General features: G+C 43.5%; 1 protein-coding gene and 1 long non-coding RNA gene across 2 annotated transcripts in view; one reads left to right on the forward strand and one right to left on the reverse strand.

The window, feature by feature from the left end:
• Positions 1 to 2309: 2309 nt before the first annotated feature.
• On the reverse strand, positions 2310 to 7347 carry LOC147655167 (uncharacterized). Its single transcript, XR_015282043.1, has 2 exons — positions 6956 to 7347; positions 2310 to 5537 (listed from the first exon to the last, which is right to left on the reverse strand). It is a non-coding gene; the product is annotated as an uncharacterized LOC147655167 (long non-coding RNA).
• The window catches only part of LOC147655168 (uncharacterized), an 85622-nt gene continuing 78113 nt past the window's right edge, over positions 7181 to 14689 (forward strand). Inside the window, exon 1 of the transcript XR_015281969.1 lies at positions 7181 to 7317. The gene's annotated coding sequence lies outside the window, so the exon portion shown is untranslated. The remainder of the gene's footprint in view (positions 7318 to 14689) is intronic.

The raw sequence follows: 14689 nt of genomic DNA on the forward strand, positions 1-14689 counted from the left end.
TCCTTATCTTTTTGGCTGAACAAAAAATATTTCTATCACAAGTCATCCTGTCCCTCCCTAGTTTCTCCCTGAAAGGTAAAAGGCATTGCTGGGCTGTAATTCCACTGTAGCAGTACTGCCTACATGAAAAATTATTAGGGCCAAAAACCTGCAACAGGAGACAAATGAGATTGTCTTAAGCCTTGGATGAATTTCCAGCTACCAAGAAGAGACACATGATCTCCAGTACTTTGAAGGCTGAGGCTGATACTGGTTTAATTTCTGAGTGCAGCAGAAATGTAGTTTATTTTCTTTTGACAGACTGATAGTTTTTTGACAAATTTGTTAGTCTCTGGTTTTCTTTACATTGGTTGAAGTCATCAGTTCCCTTTTCCTGTCTTTCTAATGTACTCTCACTTCTCTTTACCGGGAGTTATATGGGTTGGGAGATCCTTGAGTTAAAGGAGGGCTTGACATGCTAAAATAGGTGCTCTTCACCCACCTCTTCCCTTCACAAAGGTCCTCCTGATGTGCTTGAAGAGCCATGAGTAGACACTGAACTTTTAGAAATGTCTTCAATCCCTTGGTCCAGGATATCCTTCCAAAAGATGGAAAATAAAGTTTTCAGTGGCCACAGAATTATTTATTAATATTGATGTTATGCCACCTTTGGTGTTCATCAGAATAGACCCATGACTGTGGCTTACACTGAGATTTTGTTTCTTGTGCAAGTTATGCCTTCTTAGGCCTCCTTGGCAGTTTTCTTTGTTCTTTCTCATCTCCAAATTCCTCTTTGTTACTCCAGTTGTGCCTTTTCCTTAGGGCTGGACAGAAAGCAGCTCCGAGGCCAGTGTGAAGACCCTTGGTTCTGTGGTGGGAGAATCAGGGCCACAGCTGAAGGACAATGAAATACAATTTTCAAAAAACTGGAATCCAAGGTTTGGAGGAGCCAAGTGCTTTGAGCAAGGTGGTAGGGAAAGTGTCTGATGGGATAAAAACTGAACAGTTTCCAGAGCTGTGGACAGCAAGCCAGCAGCTGCTCCCATCTGCAGGAGATACCAGGGATGTATCTCTGACCTGATCCAGCTCAAAGTGTTGCACAAATCTGTCTGCTGCCAGCCAAGTCCACATCTGGGTGCAGCTCCTCCCTGTCCATAGCACTGCTGCCTCCCCCCTCCCTGAGCTGTTTGTGAGCCCTGGGAAGGATCCAGCTTGACAAGAGTGGAGGTTTATCTCCTTTGGTGACTGCTCTCTACAAACCAGCATTGTGTCTCATTCACTCACCTCAGCGCTTCCTGGGGGCAGCAAAGTCTTACGTGCATCCTTACAAGTGAACTTTGAAAGCTCCAGAGACCCTGGAATTGTTAATTACTGGGAACTTAGGCCTTTTCTTTTCTGGAATAACAAACTGAGAGGGTCCTGCTCAGCCCTACTGCACGTCTCTGAAGCTCAGCAGGGTCGAGCTCTGAGCCCCTGTGAGCAGAGCAGGCGCCCTCCACCCTCCAGCCAGGCTCCCTGGGGTGCTGCTCTCTCTGGGTCCCCTCCCAGTCCCTCCAGCTCTCACCCTCACCTGCTCCAAGAGTCCCCTGTCTCCATTTCGAACCAGGACTGACTTTGCAGTGGCTCTCCTGAAAGCCTGGCTGGATCAGAGCATGCTGGTGGGGTTGGCAGGTTTTCACAGTCACTCTCTGAGCTTTAAGTCAGCCAGGGAAATCCCAGAGGTTCTGAAAACACACATATGCTCTCTTTTTGCCCCTTTCTTTCCTCCTTTTTTCCTTCTTTGAGCTGCAAAACCCTCCCAAACCTCCTTTCTCATTTCCCTTTTTGCTCTCACCTTTATCTCTCCCCACTGTTGTAGTTACATCCTCTGGTGATAACGGGAGTGACCCCATGGGGTCACCCTGGAAGATTATTACCTTGGCTGTAAATTTTGAGCCTGGGCCAGCCAATCCAGCAGGGAATGCAACTCCCATCCTCTAAGTGCAGGAGGATTAACGCTCACGAACATAAGTCCCTTAAAGCGCTCCACAGACACCAGCCACCATTGCTTTCTCTGCATATCTTTGTATTTCTGCCTTTAAGACCAGTTGGGGAATAGAGCTTTGCTGTTCCTGTTGAGGTGGTGAAGGGGAGGAAAAAGACAGCATTCATGACAGTCAGGGCAGAGCTGCATTAAATAAAGCCTCCATCTTTCATTCTTAAGCTCAGCTCCAGGTCCTTGATGAAGACAGATTTTTCAATTAGACAGGCAATGTTTATTCTAATATTTTATACATGAACAGCTCGACTGACATCTTACCCAGATTTATGAAGGAAATCAAATACAAATGGGAGGTTTAATATAAATTTATTATTCAAATTTATCACATATTTCCGCAAATAAAAATTATGGTCACCTCAAAGAACTCATTTTTTTCCAAAAGAAAGAAAGAAGTTGATAAAGTTTCTTTCCACCCGGTGAATAACAATATTGTACGTTAAGAAAGATCTGTCATAATATAAATTATAACACACATGGAATACATTTCCCATTGAAGACAATATTTCTTTCTTATACAAATGTTGCACTCCTTCGTTGAACTGAAGGGAAGTTCAGGAAGGTTGGCAAAACAAAGTCCCCCATTTTTAACACTGTACAGAACAAAGTGTATTCTGCTGCCAATTACCCTTAACTGAAAATGACTGCAGCTTCTGGGAGACACAGCCAAGGGTCAGGGGGTGCAACTGCTCCCCAAAGGAACAGAAATGTCAGGCCACATTCACACTTTAGCTATTTAAAGAAAGGATGAAGAGAATTTAAGGGAATAAAAGGCCTTGCAACATCCATTTCAGCCACAGGGAAATTACTGCAATTAATGCTAGGCCATTTATAGCCCACGATTCCATACTTTTCAGAGGGCATATCTAATTTAGGAAGGGATTAATGTGCCACAAGTTTTCATCTCCAGTCAGACTGAGAAGGAAATATGGGAAAACGCTTTTTTTTTTTTTTTTCCTAAATCAGAACGAAGTACTAGACTGAGAGATTTCTATATTTTGGTTTCTGTAAACCAAATTTTTGCTTCCTTATTCAGTTGTGGCATTGCCATGGTTTAGCTGTAATTCCAACCTCCTATTTTTCATTTTATTTTTTCCTGTTTTCCCTCTTTTTTTGACTGGAAAACAGGATGAGATTTGAAAGGTGATCAAAACACATCAGAATACTTCCAATGTCTCTCCATTTTCAAGCAAGGAAAAAATAAAAGAGGGGAAAGCCTTGAAGGTTCTAGTAGTAATATTAAAACTATTTGTGTGTTCAGTATTTCAGAAACCTAAAGGAAATAGAGAATCTCCAAGAATATGTTTTGACCATCAATGTTTTTCACTGGATTTCTGTTTTTCATTGAATTCTGTTCTAATACACTCATTATATATGTGAATTTACAAGTTGTTCAGGTATTCCCATGAGAAATTGTGATGTTTTTTGGTGCCCCAATAAACCAAATCCCAAGCAGACAAAAGGTCATATACTAATGTGTATATGAATTCATGTGTATTAATGAATATATAAATCACTAGCAGAAACTGGAGGGATGCATGACTGCAATGGGATCTGACATCCCTTCAGGACAGAGAGGATTTCTTTCACCTAAATTTATCCACCTACAGAGGCTGATGCTCAGAGCCACATTGGAACCAGTCCCCCTGGTGCCCTTGGGGCAGAGGAATGGGCTCTGAGCCCAGAGCTCACCCTGGAATGGGACAAAGGAATCAGCCCCTAAAAAAGCGTCTCTAGTTGGCCAAGAAGTCGGGTTTGAAGGTGAATTCAGCTGCAGAGGTCTGCACTGGGGGAGGTGGCTCCCATCTGATTTTCCTATCTGTAATTAACTATGTCAGCAGGCACTGAAATGAGTTAGCAGGCCCAAAGTTCCTGTCCCAAAGAGTCCTCATTTTAGGTCAAATTGTTTTCTCCTAAGAAAGCCTATTCCAAGTCCCTAAATCACATATTTGGATATTCCCTGCTCAATGCTGCTAAGGCTTAAGGCCACCTTTCCTCACTGGGCAGAGGAAGATTTGCAGAAGGCACCTAAGATCCTTCCCAGGACCAAGTCTGAGCTTTTGAAACCAGTTCATTTCAGGATTGAAGTGTCCTCATTCAGCTGGAGGAATCACTCTCAGGTCTGTGTTATGTGGGTACTAATTCCTACTTAGAGTAACAAAAGTATTATTTGTGGAGCTTTTGAAAATCGTATTTACCTTCAATTTACAATTGTAGTTGGTCAAACAACTTTAAGAACACCTCCTGAAATACTGGGCAGCACAGAGCTGATCCCTGCTTGAATACCTGTAAACCCCAGAGTGTGCTTAACTTAGAAGCACAGGACTATTCACAGGGCAGGTTTAGTGACTTTCAATTAATCTCTACTGACTATGCCACGTTTTATCACATATTTTTTTGTACAGGAACCACTTCTAATGTCAGTTGCAGCCATAAATCAGAGGAAGCTGTTGCTAAATCAATACACTGAGGTGTGATATGCAATGTGTGGCTGCAAAGCCAGGCCTGCCCTGAGATAACAACGTAGGAGCAGCAGTGAGAAGATTAGGGATGTCTGAACTGTTTGCTTTCATGCTGAGATGTGCTGTAAGGCTAAGCAGGCAAACAGAATCAGAAAAAACAACTACAGGAAAGCTGACATATGTATTGCAGAGTCTTTTGGATGAGTCTTTGAGATGTCCAGTTGTTTCTGTTTATGGTGTTACATGGCCTTGAGGTTACAGGCTTGGCTGGCACAGTCAAGAGCCTCTGTTCAGCACAGACTGGGGATTCAGAGAGCTCCAAGGAGGAAAATACCTTGGGAAGAAAAGGTCTGTAACAGCACTCAGGGCATCCAGCTGGCAGGTAGGGTTCCTGGCCTCTCATTCCAGTTCCCAAGGTTATTTTGCTTGGGTTTCGTTTTGTTTTGGTTTGTTTTATGCCAAGGTTATTTATTGTAAAATACATGAACACTCTTGGGAGAGTTCCCCACATGCAGCTGAGAGCTCTGACCATGGGATAGTTGTGCAAAGGGCAGGGCATTCCCACCTGTGTCTGCAGCTGGGAGAAAACAAACCATGAACACTGACCCTCCTGAGAGGCCTCTGGGCATGAGGGGATGGAGGCACCTCCCCAGCTGCTCTGACTCAGGTGTGTTTGGCACTTCACACACATCTCTGCTCATCCACAATCTTGGACAGCGTCCTGTCCCCCACCCCTGCTCTGAGCACGGACAGTTGGAACACTTTCCTAGGGTTTCAATACCTGCACAGGTGGAGACTTCATAACCTCTCTGGGCAACCTGCTCCAGTGACTGGTCTGGTGACACGCTGCATTTCTGGTCACCTGTAATTACTTGGACCTCTTGTATTCTTCCTTTTTATGGCTCAGTTTTATCAGCTCTGTGTTCATCCATGCAGGCTCCTGCTGCCATAATTTTTCAGATTGTTGGCATGGGCAGTTCTTGAGTTTGGAGAAGGTTGTCCCTGAAAATCCAGCTTTTCTGGGCTTCTATCCTTTCCAGAGCCAGACAAAACCATTACTGCAGAGAGAAAAAGACAATTACCTTGCATGACTAACTTCAATCCCCAAAAAATCAGGGTTGAAGTAGTGAGTTATAATCTCAGGAATGATCTAGTCTGCTCCTTAAAGATGTGAAAATTAGGAACACATCGATCTTGCTTTTCTGGGCTGGTGCCTTTGTGCTTTGGTGGCAACTATTTGCTATCCAAACAAATATAATATTTTCATGTCTCCTATTTACCAGGCAAGACCAGTGGCTGAGGATGGGCTGCAGGAGCTCCCAGCTCCCATCTGTCTGGGGGGCAGGAGTTGTTTACAGCGCTGCTTTGGCTGCTGGCACAGCCTCGGCTCTCCCAGAGCCGTATTTTACTAGTGCTGGATGAATGGTCTTCAAAGCTGTGTGACATTCTGTGCTTTGCCAGGCTGCTCATCTGCAGGGTATTTTCAGTGTCCATAAAATTCATTATCATTATAGCTCTGCCTAATTAGCCCATAAACGTTCCAGCATAGTCCATAAATTACCCTACCCTTAAAGGGCTTATCTGGTTGGTGTAATAAGTAGGTCTATACACTGGGTTTTTTTCTATTATAATTGTCAGAGTATTATTTATATGACTGGGACTGAACTATGCCTGAACTGTGAAAGAAGCAGTACACTATAAATAAAGAGTATTTTACTGTCTAAGGACTTTAAACCTAGTTCAGGACATGTTAGCATCTGCCTAAACCATCTCATTTTGCTTACTCTCTGCTCCAAACAAGTAGAGGGTGGACAGACAAAGTATATTCAGAAATACTGATGTACAGTGATCTACTGAGCAGATAGTCAGTGTTAGAGGTTCTGAGGGGGTTTTTTATTTTGACAGGTCAGTGGGTGCACAATAACATCTTACAGCATTCCTGGAGCTCAGCGGGAGGTGCTGAATTTTATTGCAGAGCTACACCAAGTATGTTTTAACATATACATATTTTGCCATGTTGTCTAGGTTGCTCTGTAACTAACATGGGAGGAAAAGGAGTTTTGTTTCTAAAAATGTGAAGGAAAAAATTCTCAGTGTTTTTCAAGCAGACTGGTCTAAAATTGACACTTGTTAAGTGGTTAAAGTATAAACTCAGGTCAAATACAGAACACAATGGCATTTTTTTCTTTGAAAATTAGCACTTCTAGTCAATTCTGTTATTTTAATGTTTTGGTACTTTATTGAGAGGTTATTTTAGAAGGCTTCCTTTTTTTTATTTGTATGAAAACAGCATTTCAAAAGGGAGTTTCTCTGAGACATTCAAGGCCTCCTCCAAAGCCCAAATGCAGGTGGAGGCCTAGGGAAGCACACAGGAGAGAGGGAGGCAGGTCTGTGGTGCCTTGGCTCCTTTCTGCTCTCATGAGAAACACACTGCAAAGAGCCAGCCACCCCCTGCCCACAGGCCCAGGGCACTCACCTGCACCCTAAAGAGGCTGAAGGAAAAGCTTTGGCCCCCAGCTGTGTCCTGTGCTTTAGGACAAATGATACGGGTTCAACTCAGCAGAGCAAATATCCCCAGCTCCTGCATTTGAGGGTTATTCAGCAGCTGATCTCAGAGCAGCTGAGAATTCAGCAGCCAAGGCTTGTGCCTCGTTAATTGCTCCAGGTGATCCTCATTAAGGCAATGAATTGGCCCAGAGCAGGGAGGGCTGGGAGGCTGTGAGGGCACAGCCCACCTGCAGCAGCTCCCGCAGCCATTTCTCCTCTTTGCTGCTGGAGAGGGCCTGGAGAGCTGTCCTGTGCTGGCAGCGGCGTGTGGAGCAGACCCTGGGGCTCGAGGTACAGCGCTGGAGAAGGGGGTGCCCTTCTGAGGAGGATAAAGGGGGGAGACACATGTTTGGCAGGTGTGGTCTTAGAGCAAGGGGGGCTTTGGTGGAAAATCAGTGGTCTGAGGAGGAGTTTTCCTGGCTGGGTTGATGTCCCCAGGAAGAGTTTTACCTCAGCAGCTGGAATGAAGTTGGGGGAGGCTTGTAATACAGGCCTAGTTCTATGTCTTAAATACAGGAAGTACATGTTGCCTGTCTAAGGAATGTGCTTTACTGTTGTACACAAATAATGCAAAGAGATGGATTTTGTGTGGACACAGGTCTGATATCTGAGTTATTTCCCTCCACAGAAAGTGTTTGTCTTCTGTGGTAAAGGGCAATAGTGGGGCTGGGTGTTGCTCTTGTTTCTGCCACCAGCTCTATTTTTGACCAAGATAACATATTCTTTATCCTGTTTAATTTCTCCATGGATAAGCTGCAAACAGTGGTGCTTCTCTGGCTGCTATAGGTGAGGGCTTTAGGTTGTGTGTTACCTGGGTTTGCTCTGCAGCATCACCCTGGGCCCTGCTCACCCAGGGCTGGGGGATTGGAGTTGTCCATGCACTAGACACAAATAACAGAAGGTGTCTTCACCACCTGCTGGGAATTACAACTCTCTTCTTAAATTAACTTTCAAAGGCTGAAAAAGTGTGATTTGTGAGGATACTCATGTGGAGGATGTTCTGCTCTTTAAAAGCAAAATCAGTTTTGAAAACAGCTCAACTAATGCTTCAAGTGGTTTTCCTCTTTCCCTTCTTCCTCCTGACAAACTCACCTTCAGCTAACCCAAGGGGAATAAGTTACACAAGGGAAATCTTTTTCTTTCAACTGGTACTCCAAAACACGCATATTTTTGTTGCTGTGTGCACAATTATTTTGCAACTATGAGCACTATCTCTGCAACCCAGGAGGACTTGTGGTCACACAAGGCTTGTGTTGTGACTTGTCTGAGCCAAAATCTGCAGAGAAAGCTGCATCCAGCCACACACCTGCATTTCCTGTGCTGTTACCACTTAGCTGGGTGCCTTTATCCCTGTGTTAGGATGGATATGTGTAGTTTGAGACTTGTGTTGGGGTTTTGTGGGTTTTTTGTTGTTTATTATGCAAGAAGCTCAGGAGAAACACACACAGGATGCTTCTAACAAGCACCACTGTGAAGAATCCACCTCAGGGGTGGAGGGAACTGTGATGTGTTTCTCACCATCGCTTTTCCTGTGTCTAAGAGTTCTGGACTGTTACTGGCTCAATTCAACAACCATCCTTTCCTCCAGTATTAACTACTTGTAGTTCTAGGAAGCACAGGGTCATTCCAGTGTTCAGGAATAATTTTAACACACTGAAATGTCTTTGCTGGTCACATCTGTTGGCATTCCAGCATTTCCCACCTTGCAAGATGAACTCTGATTCTGCATGTTCTTGCCTGTGTGTGTGTGTTTGACTAAGGTGATTGTATAAGGTCTTGGGAGTTGTTGACTACAAACATGCAGAACTTTTTTGACTTCAGGCCTCAATACTACAAAAGAAGTTGGGCTTGGAGAAAACCATTTCAGCAATATAATCTCGCCAAGGCAGATTTTACAGGTGGGGCTTTTAATTATTTGTGAACAGAATCAGGCAGCATATCCCTGTTCAAGTATGCACCGAGTAGTGAAGATTCATCTGTGGTTACGCAGTTGGTGCTGTTTGAATAGCTGTGATTTCTGGTAGCTAGAAAGAATTTATTTTCTTGAAGCAAAGTCTGGATTTGTCAATGAGAGACCAGGTCATGGCTCATTCAAGGTTTGCAGTTATCTTGTCTGAGATGTTGGTAGGTGTAAAATTTTCATATTTAAGAATGAGGAAGACTTGCTGGGGATATGTTTAATATTCTTCACTCCAGGGATGTGAGCTATGAAGTGAATGGTTTGCAATTTAGATGCTGGATTTTATCTACTCTCTGGCAATATTTTTCCTGTTAGAGCTGAACCAAACATTAAGTTTTTGCTTCAAATACTAGAATAGGATCATAAAGACAAAAGTTTTTATTCTGTAGGAGACATGGCCAGCTGCTGTACTGGCTTGTCTGGGAGAAAATTATATTCTTGGGGGTTACTTTTCCCCTGTTTCAAACCCAAACTCTGTGTTTTCCATCTGCTGCTCTCCAGCAGATCCATTAGCAACTTTTCCCAGAGAACAACTGTCACCTAAAAGTGGTTCTAATCAGATGTTTACCAACATGTCTTCAGCAATGTGTATGACTTAGTCTTGCTTCCTAGGAAGTGTTTTAGCTTTAAAGGAATGGTAAGCCCATACATTAAAGCTACATGCTCTGATTGTGGCACTGAAATCAACCTCATTAACTTCAGCAGGACATGGATAAAGCTGTGTGTTTTTGCCAGAGGATTAGGAGCTGACGTGAGCACTTTCCCAATCTTTGGATTCTTGCAAAGATAGTACCATGGGATTGTTCTGTAACAGTGTGGATGGATTGATTGTCTGGGTTTCATTTCCCATTGTTATTCCTTTCAGTATATCTTTGTGCTGAGCATCTCTCTGTTCTCTTCAGAATCCATTGTGTTGTCAAAAGACTTGACACAGGACAATGAGTCCCCCAGCCTTTGCTGTGACGAAGTATTTTTGTTTCCAAAAGCCTTCAGCAGTGTCCCTGCTGAAAGAGTAACACAGGAGTTGCTCTAAGTTATCAGATTTCTCTGTCTGCTCATTTTGGGTGACACATTTATGGAGAGTCATCCAACCTGCTCACCTCCCCCGGGCTCACCTGCATCTTGTGAGCTTGCTGGGGAATGGATTGGTGCTCTGGAGTCCTCACTGAACCTTGACAAGTGGCTCCACTCAGACCTGGGAGGCTGGAATGAGATCTGGTACTCTGCTGCTGCCCTGACATTCAAAAATATAACTGGAGAAATCCCAGACCTGACTGAAGTCAATGGGAATTTTGCCACCAACTTCATCACAGGCAAGGTTTCACCCAATTTATTTTGCAGCCTCCTGGTGCACAAGTGTGCAAGGTCAGGCTCTCATCATGGTCCCACTGTGCCACAGCCTGGAAGGCATTTGCCAAGCCTGGAGGAATTGTTCCCTGTTCTCAGTAATGAAATTCAGTGGGAATTCTTGCCTGTGCCTTCATGGGTTAGGAATCAACTCGCACTGTGCTCATGGAGGGTGGATTGGGAGGCTGTGGAGGTGTTCACTTCTTGCAGAATGTTTGCTCCAGTGGGGATTTTTTGGGGGTTTTACTTGCAACAGCATCTTTTGGAGCTTGTTCTATGTGGAGAAGAATTCAGCCTTTACCACAAACCTTAACTCTAGCAGGGTGTGTGCATGTGCTAATGCCTTTCTTTCTATAGATATGCTTAATCCAAAAAATGTGGATTCTGGAATTTGGATGCAGCTGTAAGGGAAGGATCTGGCTTGGGAGGGGGTGTTGATCCTGCCTGCTCTATGAACAGCCCTTAGCTGCCTCTTTCCTTGCCTCTTGGAGATGTTCATGAGGCCCATTTTGTGGGGTCATTGTCCAGGTCTCCCTGTTGATTTGTTTAGTAATACCAAAAATGCAGTTCAAAAAATTACTTTTGCCAATAAACTAGAAATAAACTAAACCAACAAAACCAGGAAAGTTCACTCTGAATTTCTGGGATGAGAGCCAGTCCTCAGCCACATGTTGTAACTGTGTTACTTGTCCTTATTTATTGACTACATTGGCACCTAGAGCTCCCATCTCAGCCTGAGGCCCTGTTGCAGTACATGTGAAAAGCACAGTAAGGGTGAGTCCCTGGCCATAAAGACCATACAAGACACAACAAACACAAAAAAAATCTTCCTATAAATCCCATTTAACATAGCAGGAACTGAGGCTTCTCTCTGAAAGTTGCACAAAGAAATGAGAGTCCTTCTGCATCTCAGGTAAGGGCTTTAGAAATGGTTCTGGCTCCAGTAATGCTTCCTTGTCTCTTTTTATGAATAAATCTCCTTTCAGTTTTTCCCCTTTCCATTGTCAGAAGCAGTGCCACCTCTGGCACTGAGACTGAAAGGATTAAGGGAAGGGCAATGTCCTGTTCCACATTTCCCTTGCTTCAGTGGTTGAGGGAAAATGTTAGTAGTATATAAAAATAGTAGTTTCTGGAATCAAAGCCAATTTATTTCAGTCAGGCTTCAAATACATTAGAGAAAAAGAAAAGATAGACACCACCTCTTGTGTATTGCACTTTGGATTAGTATTTCCTCTTGCTCAGGTACCTGTCATTTCTTCTGCCCTCCCTCTTCGCCTGAGGCATTCATTCAGTCCCTTTCAGCTCCAGCTGAAGGTATGAACTTGGGTTTTCCCTAGTAATGAAACACAATACCAAATTGAAGCTTCTTGAAGGGCTTGTGAGGGAAGTGCACAAACATCTGGTTGACATTTAATCTAGAAATGCCAGGTCTCAGCATTTCCAACCCAGGCTGACAGTTCCTTGAACACCAAAATGTTCTTACTGAGAAAATATAGAAGAGGTGGATCAGAGACCCAATATTAAACTGGAAAAAGGTGTTTGTTTTTTTAAAAAGAAGCAGGTGTAAGCTCTGTGTTTGGAAACCTTCGTGTATTCCTGATTGGAATCAGCATTACCATGGAAGGAGGGCAGTTTGCTGCAGTGGAGAAAGCTGAGGATCTCTGTGAAGGTGGGGGTGACCTCCAGCAATCCTTTTGTCATTTGAGTCGGTCAAATCTTGCAGCAACTGGCCAAAGCTGGCTCCAAGGCTCTGCAAATGGCAGGAGATCCCCAAATCCTCTCTGCCACACTCAGGCTCTTGTCATTGTGGCTGTTTCTGTCTCAGAGGTACCAGATTTGTACTGGGGCACACTTAACTTCTCAGTTTAGCAAAGGGTTTGATGGGAATGCAGGACCTGCATTCCCCTGGCTCCCTGGATTGTCTAAGCCCAGCCTAATGGTACATTCCCTTTTCCCAGATCCCAGGATGATGCTTCCCATGGGCTGGCTGTGGGCTCCTTGAGGCACATGGCAAATTCAGGGCTCAGCTCTCTTGGTGAGACTGAGGAGATTTAGTCATCAAGATCCTGGAAAAGCCCAGGCTTAAATGCATGTTTAAATCCCAGTTAAATAAAGGAAAATTAAAAACTGCCTAGAAAATGCACCTAGAAACTGCTTCGGAGACCTGGCTTTGACTGACACAGGCTTCAGTTCTGATTGAAAAGCTGAGAAAAAATTTCTCTGTTCTTTTCCAGGACAGAGGCTTTCTTTTCTCAAAAAGTAATATAAAAGTGAGAAGCAACTATTCCTGGGAATAGTTTTTATCAGAGTTTTTAGCAGAGGTGATTTGTGCTTTTTTTAAGAACTTTTTTTTAACCTTATCTAGTCTTTTGACTGCATTCTTCCAGTTTTCACTTTCTTTATACCTCCCTGTGTCTTTAATTCCTTCCAATACATTTCATCTTAAGGAAAGAACAAGCAGATGTTCACATGTTATTCCAGGTGAGGTTCCACCATCTGCCTGTGACATAACCAGATTTGTATTACTTTACTCTCTGACCTCACGTTCTCCTGGCTCTTTCCTCCCCTGCTGTCATGGCAGAGCTGCTTCTCGTTTGCAGGCAGGGATGACACACACAATGTCCAGATTTAATGGTGACTCTTCATCCCCCAAGTCAGGCCCCCTGATGTGCTGTATCTAGCAACAGCCATCAACACTCCTCCCCTTCCACTGCCCATTCACCTTCCTTCAGAAAAGCTTTCTACTTAATGGGGTGTCCTGCTCCCAAGTGAAATAAATAATTTCATGTCAATTTTCATCCTGCGATGTAATGTCATGTTTCTTATATCAAGCCATGGTAAAAAACAGCAGGCAGGCTGGCTTTTGGAAGTAAAGATATAGGATTTGATCTGCTTTTTATTGGAATCAGTGATCAAATTCTCACTTCAGCAAAACTCATGACTCACACATGGCTCACAGCATCTCATTTGCACCAGTGAATGCTCTGAGTTAAAACAAAGGTCATTAGAAAATGTACCCAAGAGGTTAAGACCTATTTAAATACACATTAAGGGACATAATGTTTGAGGGGAGTGTAGTTAAACTGAACAAAGCTGATAGGAGACCAAGTCTCCCCAGCTTTTAAAGGATGCATCAGATTTTCTGGGCCTTTCTTTATTGTTGGCTGATCAATAAAGGGGCTTGGCTTTGCTCTAGTAGGAATAGTGGGGTGGAGAGGGAATGGGAACAGTTTGTTTCAGGAAACAGTTTCATGTAAGCTCAGCTTGTAAGAATCTCAAATTGAAAAGTTCACATGACTGGAAGGCAAAATCTTCTGGCTGAGGGCCAAGTAGGGAAATGAGTGTTGTTTGCTGGGGGAGCTTAACCCTGCCTGGGGACAGGAGGAGTGGCTGGTGGGGAGATAAATAGGTGCCTCCTGCACCCCTCTGAGCCTGTTTCTACCTTTCTGAAGCCACTGTGCCTCTCCTCCTCCTCCTGAGGAGACTGGATCTGTTGGTGATGATCCCAAAAAGCTCTGTTTTCTTTGTTACTTGTGCCCGTGTGGAGGCTCTTCCTAGGAAAGGTTCCTTGAGTACAAGCCATGAACATTTTTTTTCAGTTGCTTGAGAATGAGCCTTTCCATGTGGTACAGGAAACTGGGATGTGCAGTGCTGGGGGCTGTGGGATGAGCTGGTGCCTCTGTGGCCCCACAGTGCTCCTGCCCATCTGAGCAAGGCGATGGGGTGATGTTTCAAGGCGTACAAAAAGACTTTCCCCTGGTCACGATCATCCCCTGTTGCACAAGGCATCTCATTCTGCTTCTCCAAGAAGGAAAGGCTGAAAGGGATGGAGAACAGAGGGATTGTTCCTTTCTTTTGTCCCCTGGAGGGTGTGTTATTTAATTAGGTACAAAGGCTGTTAAAATCAAAATATTAAATTGAAAGTCTGCTTGATTTATTACAGCCTCCAGCAAGAGGAGAAAAAGAAATTCTGAAAAATGTTCAGTTTTAGTTAATATCTTTCAATCTTGGACAGAAAAGAAAGAAAGAAGCAGGAACTAACTTTCCATGTAAAATTCAGTTTTTGTTTAAAATTTCACTTGGGGATTTTTTTTTTTCATTAAATTATTAAATTACTGGGTTTAGTCAAACCTTCAAATCTTAAAGGAATTAGAAGCTAATTACAGAACATGGAAGAAAATATTTTGGTGGTGGTGTTCTTGTCTTTGTGTCTTTACTAACTTGTTAAAAAAATAATTCCAAAATGAGATGTCTCCTTTTATCCATGTATAATAAAAAAATTCCTTTTCAACTTCCATGCAAAATAATTGTAATTGTCCAATCAGTTACATTCCAACTACTGGAAGCATTTTTTTT

This window comes from Cyanistes caeruleus, chromosome 2 (assembly GCF_971803275.1).
Source record: "Cyanistes caeruleus chromosome 2, bCyaCae1.hap1.1, whole genome shotgun sequence".
Taxonomy (NCBI): domain Eukaryota; kingdom Metazoa; phylum Chordata; class Aves; order Passeriformes; family Paridae; genus Cyanistes; species Cyanistes caeruleus.